This window comes from Marmota monax, unplaced genomic scaffold (assembly GCF_021218885.2).
Source record: "Marmota monax isolate L192 unplaced genomic scaffold, Marmota_monax_Labrador192_F-V1.1 WCK01_AAM20220418_F8-fsc00050, whole genome shotgun sequence".
Taxonomy (NCBI): domain Eukaryota; kingdom Metazoa; phylum Chordata; class Mammalia; order Rodentia; family Sciuridae; genus Marmota; species Marmota monax.
Window position 1 is genome coordinate 7,966,318 of NW_026694552.1, and position 12,015 is coordinate 7,978,332.

Below are 12,015 nucleotides of genomic sequence, written 5' to 3' on the forward strand. Positions count from 1 at the left end.
CCTGACAATACTTAAATGAATGGATGTGGCTGCATTCCAGCAGAGTTTATTTACTAAAACAGGTAATGGGTAGGATTGGCGCCACAGGGAGCATTTTCCTGGTATCTACTTTAAACCAATGTTGATCTTCTTCAAACAGGAATATATTACACTAGCTGCAAACATAATTGAGCAAATATGATAACAGTGAAGGGACAAGTGATAATTTCATACCACTTTGCAGAAATCAATATTCTCATAATTAATCACTAACTCTTTATATAAGCTCTTATGAGTACATATCTTTATGTTTTTATACTAAGGACTGAATCCAGAGGTGATTTCCCACTGAGCCACATCCCCAGACCTTTTGGGGTTTTTAAAATTTTTTTATATATTTATTTTTTAGTTATAGTTGGACACAATATCTTTATTTTATTTATTTATTTTTATGTAGTGCTGAGGATCAAACCCGGTACCACACATGTTCTAGGCAAGCACTCTACCACTGAGCTACAACCCCAGCCCTAAAATTTATTTTAAAAACAATTAAAATGAATGCTAAGTGCAACTGTAAAAGGAAAATATAGAATTTGACCAGCCAGATTCAATAATCTTTTATTCATTATTCTAATAACAATGAGAAAAGCTCACCAATATATGGTTATGATTCATGATTACTCAAAATGCAGAAGTAGACTTTCAAAGTATGTTTAACTGAGAACACAAAAATTTGTTCCTTGGGTTACTTATCAAAGTCTTTGATGAGAAAACTTACAGTTTTGCCAAAATACTTTTAATTTAGAAAGTGAAACCAAAAACCTTCTTGACACATCATGTGTCTGTTTATTTTAAAATACACATTTTTTTATGTTGTGTGTGACAGCCTGGTGAAGTAGATGTCATATGTTTAAGGTACAAAAGGATGGGAGCCATTTTAATAAAGTAAAAGCATTTGTGACTATTCACATACTAAATTCAAGGCCACTTTTAAACAAAATATATTTGAGCTCTAGGATTACTGAAAGAGAAAATGCTCACATTGCTTACAGAATAATTGATATTATACAGAGGGAAATAAAATTAAATAAGAAAAGTATGTAAGATCCCTTGACACCAAAAGCTTAGTCCATAAAAGGAAAAATTAATAAACTGGACCTCATCCAAACTTAAGCCTTTGTTCTGGAAACATCTCTGTGAAGAGGTTGGAAAGACAAGCTACAAACTAAAAGAATATACTTTCAAACCACATATCTAAAGGATTAGTATTTAAAATATATAAAGAACTCTCAAAAGTCAACAGTTAAAAAATGCAAATAGAAAATGAACAAAAGGCATGAACGGACATTTCACTAAAGGGGACCTAGAGATGGCAAATGAGCAAGTGAAAAGACATTCAACATGATTAGCTATTCAAAAATCACAAACTAAAATTATGGGAAGATATTTTATAAACCCATTGGAATGGCTAACTTAAAAAACAGTGACAATGCCAAATGCTGGCAAGGATGAAGAACACTCATACATTGTTAATGAGGATGTAAAAAAATCATACAGCCACTGTAGAAAACAGTTTGACAGTTCCTTAGAAAACTAAATATGCAACTATCAAACAACCCAGCAATTGTTCTTTTGGGCAATTAAACCAAAGAAAGGGAAATTAATGGTCACAGAAAAATCTGTATGTAGTATTTCATAGCCACACCCCCCAAAAAATAAGATCCCAGAAACAGCAGATATCTTTTGAGAAGAGAATGATTATAAACACACATCAGTACTAGGAAATACTACTCAGCAATGAAAGGAACAAAATATTGATAAAGCATACATTCTCTACATGAATCTCGAGGAAATTATGCCAAGTAGAAAAAAAAAAGTTTGTTTCAAATGGTTACATACTGTGTGATTCCATTTATTTAGCATTCTTAAAATGACAAGACAACAGATGTGGAAAACAGATCAATGATTCCCAAGTGGCCAGGGAGGTAGGGAGATGTCTGTAGTTTGCCTCTGGTGATCATACCAATCTACAAAAGAGTTCACATTAAAACTGGTGAAATCAGCTGGGCTTGATGACACACACCTGTAATCCCAGAGGCTGAGACTGGAGGATTGCAAGTTCCAGGCCAACCTGGGCAACTCAGTGAGACCTTGTCTCAAAATAAATAAATAAAATAAAGAGGGCTGTGAACTCAATGGTATAGCATCCCTGGGTTCAATCCCCAGTACCACCACCAAAAAAAAAAAAAAAAAAAAAAAAAAAAAACCCACTGGTGAAATCTGAATAAAATGGACAGATTGTATCTATTTCAATTTCTTGGTTGTGATGTTATAACATAGTTATGCATGATGTTACCATTATATATATTATATGTATCCCCAATGGTAACATCATGTATAACTATATTATATATATGAGACAATCTACAACTATGTCAAAATTCAAAGTCAAGAAAAAAAGAATATGTAAGACAAGTCTTTTTTGCTAAGGGCTCAGCAATTGAAAGTCAATGAAGGAAACAAAAGTAATTCTGAATAGTCTATAGGCTATAGTTAATACAATCATCTCCTTCCTTATGGAACCTTAACTTCCCCCAGGATTTTGTTTACGTCTCTGGTTTGGTTCTTGGTTTGGTTCTTGCGTTTTGTTGTTGTTGTTTGTGGTACTGGAGATCAAACCCAGGGCCTCACACATGCTAGGCAAGTGCTCTACCACGGAGCTATATCCTTAGCCCTCACTGCCACTTTCAATAACAATTAAATGCACATACATCTGTCTCTTCACAACCACACCACCATCCCAGACTACATACTAAAAAGTAGAGGCTGTCTTCATAACCATAATATTTTGAGGGCCTGGCACAAAATAAGTGACAGATGAGGGAACAAGATAATTGAGTGAATAAACACAATGAATGAGATGTTTGCATATTCTTTTAAAGTTCTCAGCCAATAACAATTATAAGGCAGTATGTACACATTTCCTTACAAATTTCTAAAAGCAATGGAAGTTTAAAAAACAGTGGTGTGTGTGTGTGTGTGTGTATACCTTTCATTTACAAACAGAAGTTAACAATATGTCTGACTTTTGTAAAATGCTTCCCAATTTATAGACTTCCACATATAGTAAGGAAGTCACTAAGTTACAATGAATTAGGAATTAAGTATATTTAAATTGAAGCTAGCATATGCAGACCTTTGAGGAAAACACTCTAAATAGCAAATGATATATCAGGATTTATGACAAAGCCTCATGTAAAGTGCATCACACACACACATATTCATCATATCTGTTGAGTATGAGTACAGAATTCAAATTGAGGAACTTCCAGATTATTCTACCAACTGTCTGAAGACACTTTAAAATGTGAAAACCAGGAAAGGTAAAATGACTTGTTCAAGGTTACAAATATAAGTAGAGCTGGAACTAGTACCTGAGCCTCTCCAGAGTCCCAACTCATTTTCTTCTCACTGAATTGGACAAGACTCTTCTTTGTCCACCCATCTCATTCTCTGACCCAAACACTCAAACAAAAACTTAATCTGAATCATTTGTGGGTTTTTTTTTCAAATAGGGGTTTTCCAAAACACACAGAGACACACACACATACACAAAACTGAATGTACTCAAAGTTAATTGTTGCATTACACTTTCCATGGATTTTTTTGGGTGTCAAATTACTTATGGTCTGATAAGGCACTCTAGTCTAAGATGGAAGTGTACTGACATTTCAATGTTTCATCTGCCACCTAAATGGCAGAGAGTGTTAATTGTAACAGGAATCTCACATGTCTAAGCTTTTAACTCAACTGAAAAGATCAGTTATTTTACAATTTAAGGAACAGAACTTACACCATTAAAATCTTGTTTATTGGCAGTACATTTGCTGCGTTATATCTCAAGAACATTTAATACCGTTGTTAGAAGCAAAATAAAAGAAAAACTCAAGTTACAAACAATGATGGAAAAGTTTTCTCGGGTTAAATCTCCCTTATGCAGCAACATGTTAATAAGCACTAATTTAGAGGTACAAGAATAAAAACACTAGAAGGAAACTTAGTTATGCTCTACACCAACGTCCTTATTTTTGCAGAAGAGGAAACTGAGCAGTTGATTAAACAATTAACCAACAAATCAAACTGCTTAGTTTTTCAATGGGGTTCATTTCAGTGTTATTTTACACTTATTCTGCATTTCACCATCATTTCTCAGAGTGAGGATGGACTTTTTTTAAAGGTGAAAATAGCGAATAAAACAAGTTAATTTCAAGAGGGTGAAAAAAAATGCCATTGAAGGAGGAGATGCTGGAGTAAAAAGAGAAATGACGTCTTATTTCAAATATGTAACGGCTTGATGGGCTTACGCAATGAATCATATTCTCCTAGGCTTTTCTGTGTCTATAGACTTCAGCCACAGTTCTTTTGGGTACTCAAATGAGAGGAAGAGGAAGTGAATAAAGCTAATACTAAATACACAGCAGCAAGTGAAGGCAGGGATGTAGATATAAAGGACGGGGTTGGGGGGGGGGGGGGGGGAAAGCATGCTTTTGCTGGAATCCATCTGTTTTCTAGCATCACCTTTTAAAGGTATAGATGTTAACAGGATATCGGCATCTCTCAAATTCGAGAGGGCGGATACTTCTGTAGCCAGAAGGACCCCTGGCTCTCAGTTAGAGAGTGACTGGGAGGGGACAAAATGGAGCTGAGGTCTAGGGGCGCCCTAAAGGTCGTTTGGAGGTCTAGCAAGCAGTTGATGTGCTCCTCTCAAAAGGGTCATGGCAAAGACTCATACTCCTATCAGGACGATGACTTCTGGCCTTGGGTCACGATGAGCGGCAAAAAGAGGCAAGCCAATTCTCGAGGACCCCAGCCTCTACCAAAGGTGAAGATAGTGACCTCAGGAATTTTCCTGGCCTCAGGAGAGGCGGGAGGGTAGATTGGCCGGGCTCGGGAAGAAAGCGAGCGGATTCGGGGGAAAAGGAATATCCACCTAGCCTCCTCCTGGCTCAGGTGAGCTATGCTAACCCCCAGGCAGCTGGAGCCCAGACACCAAAAGGCAGGAGTGCCGGGGCCGCAGCCTTGTTATCAGAGGTTACTCACCCAAGGCGCTGCCTTCCACGTCTTCGCAGCCGGCCGGCGCCTAGCCCTCGGGAAGCTCACGAAAGGGAGCCGCGTGCCCGCGAGCACTAAAGCAAGGAGGGGCGCGCCGCGGAGGCCAGAGAAAAAGCCGCAGCAGCGGCGCGCGCACCCGGACAGCCGGCGGGGGCGGGGCGCGGCGCGAGCCCGGAAAAGACGCGCCTGGAGGGGCGGGAGGAGCGGGGGCACGCGGTGGTGTGGCTGAGCCGGCCGAATCGCAGGCGGCAGACGGCTCGGCCCACCCACATGCCCGCCCCCGCTCGCCCGGGACGTCAGCCGAAAAGGCGGAGCAGAGCGGGCTCCAGCTGTAAAGGAAGGGTGCTGAGGGGGCGCGGAGGCGGCTAACGGCTCCTTGCGGGTTGCCGATGCTCTCCGACTTGCTGGCAGTGCTGTCGAGTGTGTTTCCAATGAGCCTTGTGCGTAATTGCGGAGAGATGCAGAACCGGCCCACGCCCACACCTGCTTCGGCGGACTCCACCCCAGGTTGACAGTTCCCTTGAGGTCGTTTGCCAGATTCCCTATAAAGAGACTCATCTTTGGACTTCATTGCTCTTCCTTACAGAGAGACCTTAACACTCTGACTGAAGGCATTCCTTCTTCTGGAAGCCTGAGCTAATGTTTCTCATCCGTTTATCTTGCCTCTCATTGCGTCAAGATCCCCACTCCCGCCCGCTAATGAAATAATCAGAAGGATGCAGGGTTTTCACGTTACGCCTTCCATTTCCACGACCATGTAATGGCAAAAGAACTCAGAACTGATAAGAAAAAGTCACTGCAGCACTGTGACATCTTAATGGCCCTGATCATTGTGAATAAGCCAATCCTACAAACGCCTTTCCCAAGAGATTCAAGAAATTATACTGGTAAAAATAAAATTCCAGCGAACTGTCTCAGGACTTCAAAAGGGACAGACGAAACTACAAATGAGCCAGGACAAACTGCCAAGAATATATCACAAACGAAACAAATGTCAAGTATTCTTCCAGTTCCCTGGTGCATAATGGTGGACTAGCTTCCTCTTCCTGCTGATAATGGGCTTTTCACTTTGCTTGCTATTTTCCATTTCCCCATAGAATTACCAGATATGCCTCACCCTCTCAAATTACAAACTACAGTACTTCTTAAAAGTGCGCATCAAAACCATCTGGAGCTCTTGTTCAAATATGGGTACCTATATAACCCCCATATGTTTTGATCAGGATTTGAGTAAGACTAAACATTTTGAGTTTTTAATAAGCATCCCAGGTGACAAATCGGGGGCTAGCTGAGAGTACAGAGCTACAGTTTTTGTGTGTTATTGCTCTAAAGCCATAGTACGCATTTAATTTCCAACTGACCCAGTCACTTAAACATAATTTGCCTATAAATATTGCTGAGGCAGTCATGCAGTTTCCTTTTTCAAGATTGACCTAGAAAGTTCAGGACTTCAAACAACAGGTTTAATTGTCATCTTTAATTTTATAAGATCTTGTTATTAATCCCAGAAATAGGTAATCGTTTCTCAGGGATAAAATTCACTGGTTACATAGAGTGTACAGAGAACTGACATCTGTAGTGGGTTAACACAAAAGTTGGAAGAATGATCATCCCTGCCCTCAATATACTTAGTAGAAATAAAACAAACACAACATAGACCCAGTATAACACAAAAATCAATATGTTAGACTGAGATGAAAAAGAACTTGTAATTAAAGGGTACTTTTGCCAGTTTCCTTTATTATTATTCTCTTGGCCCAGAAATTTTCATTTAGGTAATTCATCTAAACATTGAGTCCTCAGTTTTCTGAGTTTCCTCCAACTTTACAAGATACAGGGGAAAGAAGTAACCAGAGCCTGATGATCCTTTGTTGTTGTAGTTGGTTGTTTGTCTATGTGTCTACAATATATGTATATGCATATGTGCATGATATAAATATATTTATCAGACCAACAACACTGTTTGTACTTTCAAGATCTTTATTATTTAAACTATTATTAATGCCCACAGTTTGGGCATCTTTATTACCTACCATATCTCACCTTTTCCTTCACATTTAACCAGAATGAAGAAGAAAATCTTTAAAAAGGAAACCAAATATATCCGCCCTATTTCCAGCTCTTCCTTTTTCACGTTTTGGAAGTCAAAACAAACCTTTTATTTCTTGTCATCAAAAAATCTCTGACAGGCCTAGGGCTGTAGCTCAGTGGCACAGTGCTTGCCTAGCATGTGTGAAGCACTGGTTTGATCTTCAGCACCACATTAAAAAATAAATTAATAAACAAAGATATTGTATGTCCATCTACAACTAAAAATATATTTTTTAAAAAATCCTCCAAGAAGCCAGGTATGGTGGTGCACGCCTGTCATTCCAGTGGCTTGGGAGGTTGATGCAGGAGGATCGTGAGTTCAAAGCCAGCTACAGCATCAGTGAGGCACTAAGCAACTCAGTGAGACCCTGTCTCTAAATAAAATACAAAATAGGGTGGAGGTGTGGCTCAGTAGTCTAGTGCCTCTGAGTTCAATCCCAGTACCAAAAAAAAAAAAAAAAAAACCCTCCAAGAACTACCACACAAGAGCAAAATATTCCCCAGGCAGCTGTCAAACATTTCAGAGAAAACACTTGTACCATTGTTTACTAGTTAGGAAGACAGAGATTACCCCTTTTTAAAAGATGGAGAAACAGATGCAAATAAAATAACTAGTAACAGAGCCTGGATTTCCTACCACACCAGGAGGCTTGCTGTTACATCAGCCTCACTAAGTAATGCATCCGCCCAGAACTATCAATTCAGTTAGAAACTGAATAGATAAATATATGGAAATGGAAGATTTAGGGAAATATACAGTGCTATTGAAAAATACAACATAAAAAATACTGAAAACATGAAAATTAAACTTTCCAAAGCTACATAGAATTTAACAGGACCACTCCATTGGCAGGCACTGATATCTAGGCCTTGCCTATTTTGCTGTTCTGTAACAAGAAGCTGAAACAGATAGCCAGACTGCTCTTGGCATTAGTTATTTATGGAAGAACAGAAAACAACTGTTCTTCATTAACTGTATAATAAACCTTTGCGTGCTAATCCTTATTCACAGGCTTGTAGAATAATAATTCAACTACAAGCAGTAGGACTTTATAATATTTGCATAGACAAGTTATTGTTAGGGTCTGCCATTATCAAAGCTTGTTTTTTGCAGCACTAATAACCAGTACCAATACTGTCTTTAGTGGTGTGTCTGAAACAACTAGTGAAATCAGAAACCTAGGCAGATCTTACTGTGAATATAAATAACTTAAGCTACTCCTTTCAAAAATGGACGAAGGAAGGGCTGGGTGTAGCTCAGTGGTAGAGCACTTGCCCAACCACACTTGAAACCCTAAAATCAATCTTCATCACCACAAAGGAAAAAATATAAAATGGTCAAAGGTGTAGTAGGTAGTCCTAAATATCAGTTTGGAGAAATGATTAATTTTTTTCAAACAAACATTTCCCTACATTCCAGTTCATTTTACCAGTTTTAAAACTAATTTGAAAGACAAAAACTAATGGAAAGACACTAATGACCCTGAATGGGAAGATGCAATATTATAAAGAGTCAGGTCTTCTCAAATTAATCTATAAAGTCAGTGAAGTTTATTTATTTATTTTTTATTATTTTTTAGTTATCGGTGGACACAACATCTTTGTTTTGTTTGTATGTGGTGCTGAGGATCGAACCTGGGGCGCATGCATGCCAGGCGAGCGTGGTACCACTTGAGCCACATCCCCAGCCCCAGTCAGTGAAGTTTAAATCAAGATCCTAGCATGGTTTTAATGGGACTTAATTTCAGTTTCTCTCATGAAACTCATTCATTGTCTTTTTAAAGCTAATTCCTATCCCCCCTAAATAAAATTCTCCGCAATTATCCTTGAAAATTGCCTTAGCAACCTTCCCAAAAAGAAAAAAAAAAATTCTATTGTCCACAAGCCAAGATGGAGTGAAATATGCTGTGATTGGCATTAAAACCTGCAAGAATGTTACCTTATATGTTTGCCCACTCTTTGTAATAGTTGTGGCCTAGCAATGTTAGGAGAAATAATAGAGCATCAGCCTCATAACTCATCCAAATTTTTCTTTCTTTCATATATAAGAATATTCCAATATGTGCCATTTTTAAATATTTAATTTTTTAGTTGTAGTTGGACACAATACCTTTATTTTATTTTATTTATTTATTTTTATGTGGTGCTGACGATTGAACCCAGGGCCTTGCACACACTAGGCAAGTGCTCTACTGCTGAGTCACAACCCCAGCCCCCCCCCCCAGTATGTGCCATTTTTAAAAGACCAGTAAAATAACAAAAATTTTAAATGTTCCTTACCCAAAATCATCAACTACTAGAGCTGGGGGCCTGAGGAGCAGAGTAGCAGAGGAGAAACCATATGGGTTTTGGTCTTAGGCCAGCCACCCTAGAACACATTACATGACTTCTTTCTTAACCTCAGCCTTTTCATTTGTAAACTGGAAAGAATAATGGTACCTTACTCATAAGGCTTATCTGAGGGAAAATTAAATGAAATTGTGCTTATAAAACACCTGATTTATGGCAAGTGTATAGAAAATGTTGGCTATTTATTACCAAGTTCAACCTCCTTGCTTTACAGATTGGGGGGGGGGAGTACATTACAACCAGAACAGTCTTTCCCCATATTCTCTTATTATCATGTAACTCTCATTAAAGCTAAGGGCTAAAGTTCTTGAGAAGTGGTCTATAGCCACTTCATTCACTAAATCACTGTCTAATTTCCAAGCCAATCCTCATTCCCTTCAATCCTTCAATATTCCCTTATGCATTCTATGAAATGGACAAATCCCATATTTATATCCAAATATTCACTCTACTTGAGCCTTCAGAAATATATTTAAAGCAATCCTTCTTCAAACTTAAATATTGTAATAAAACTGTCTGATTCATTTGGATTCTACATGATGCCTGGCATAAGCCAAGTTATTGTTATTCAAATAGAAATCTTAAGCAACATGTTAAAATAATACAAGCCACCATTCATTGAGCATTTACTATATGCTAGCTTATACACCAAGCACATTGCATGCATTAGTTTATTTAACCCTCAGAAAATCCTGAGGTCAATATCATTATTATTTCACAGGAAAACATGCATATAAATGAATAAGTAATATTTTACACATCCATCTCAATATCACATAAATACACCTAAAAGAGAAGCAAAATTTCATTTTGTAACATCTTACTTCTATATTAGATCAAGTGTGAACCCCTCTCATGAGATGACGTTTATAGCAAATACTTTGAAGGTGAACCCATATATTTTAAGGGAGTCATTTTTAGCTATTATGTACACTAATCCAGACCACCTATAAAAACAACTTTCAGTATTTATGAAATAGTTAAGCAAATCTGAGTTTGTCATCACAGGGCAAAGATTTAAGCAAGTGATCTAGATCAGTTTATGACTCAGTTTCTCTCTTTAGCTATATTGAGTTATGGTGAAAATTAGCCTCTATGTAAATAAAATGTAGTCCAGCTCTTTGTAGCTGTATTATCACTGTATATGGACTTAATACATTCCTCAAATGATATTTATAAAGTAAACTTTCAAGAGCCTCCAACTCAGAATGTATGAGTGCCAGTTTCTTCATATCCTTGCCAAATGCCAAATTGGAATATTAACAATTTAAAAATCTTGCCAATCTGATAGGCAAAAAAAAATGCTACCTCATTGTTGCATAATTTGCTTTCATTAAAAAATGTTTAATAACATTCTATATCTGTTTATAAAAGTAATAATTACTCATTGTTGCAAATATGGAAAAAACAAAAATATGTAAAGAATGATTTTTAAATTTACACTTCTAGCACCCTGAGAACAGCTGTTAATATTCTTTTTTGGAGGGGGGTGGGGAACCAGGGATTAAGCTCAGGAGCATTTGACCACTGAGCCACATCCCTAGCTGCCGCAGTCTGGCTGGGCACAAATCACGAGCCACTGAAGCAGGAACAAACTTTATTTTTGAACTGCAGGAAAACACTTCACACAGCTCCCGGGGAATCCTCCCGAATGCCACGCGGCTCGTCCAGGAACCCCCAGCTGCAAATATCTCTCCCGGAAATCCCTCCTCCTGCACTTCCCCAACCAATGGGAACTCTCGGGGAATCCCCGGAAATCCCCACAAGAACTCCAAAATAGTGCGAGAACTCAAAAGTTGCGGCAGAGGCGGATAGTAATGCCTCACCTGTCAATCAATACTGTTGGCAAAATGCCAGGGGCCATACAGACTTGGCCGTGGCTCTCAGCATCTCCCCCTTTTGGTTTAATTAAACAACAAGCAATGGGGCTTAGGGACCGTGCCTGTTAGGCAGTCCAATTCAACATATGGTCCTTAGCCGTCATCGGATGAACTGACCTCTAGGCGTCAGCGTCCTGTCTTAGGTTGGTACCACTGCAGTTGGATCATACCCGTCACTGACTACCGGTCCAGCATACAGCCATACTTGTGGATGGGCCTTTGCACCAGTGGGGGGGTGAGGTTCTTTGCCTCACCTCTGTTGGCCCCCAAATTTGGCCTTGGTGCCAGTGGGAGGGTGAGGTTCTTTGCCTCACCTCTGTTGGCCCCCAAATTTTAGACCATCACTAGTAGAAGGGAGGAGGATGCAAAATGCCATGACACTAAGCCAATTGAGGGCTCCTTTGAAAAATTTTACCACCGGTGACACCATCAGCAAAAATACTCCAGCACTACCACAATTCGCTGCACCAACAGATAGTTCACAATGCATACAAGTGATACATAGTCCAGGCAAGTTCTGCAAGCAGTTCAAAGCAGAGGAATCTGTCAATATGTCCATTTCCTCCCAAAGTAAATCAACTCCTTGATTGAGCATTACTTGTTG

General features: G+C 38.9%; 1 protein-coding gene across 6 annotated transcripts in view; it reads right to left on the bottom strand.

Annotated features, from left to right (window-relative positions):
• The window catches only part of Acsl4 (acyl-CoA synthetase long chain family member 4), a 90,672-nt gene extending 85,435 nt beyond the window's left edge, over nt 1–5,237 (bottom strand). For 2 of the 6 annotated variants that reach the window (XM_046420796.2, XM_046420794.2), the window contains exon 1: nt 5,080–5,236. The gene's annotated coding sequence lies outside the window, so the exon portion shown is untranslated. Of the gene's footprint in view, nt 1–5,079 lie in introns of all 6 variants that reach the window. The other 4 variants (XM_058571627.1, XM_058571626.1, XM_046420793.2 and 1 more) reach the window with 3 other exon arrangements.
• Between the last annotated feature and the right edge of the window lie 6,778 nt (nt 5,238–12,015).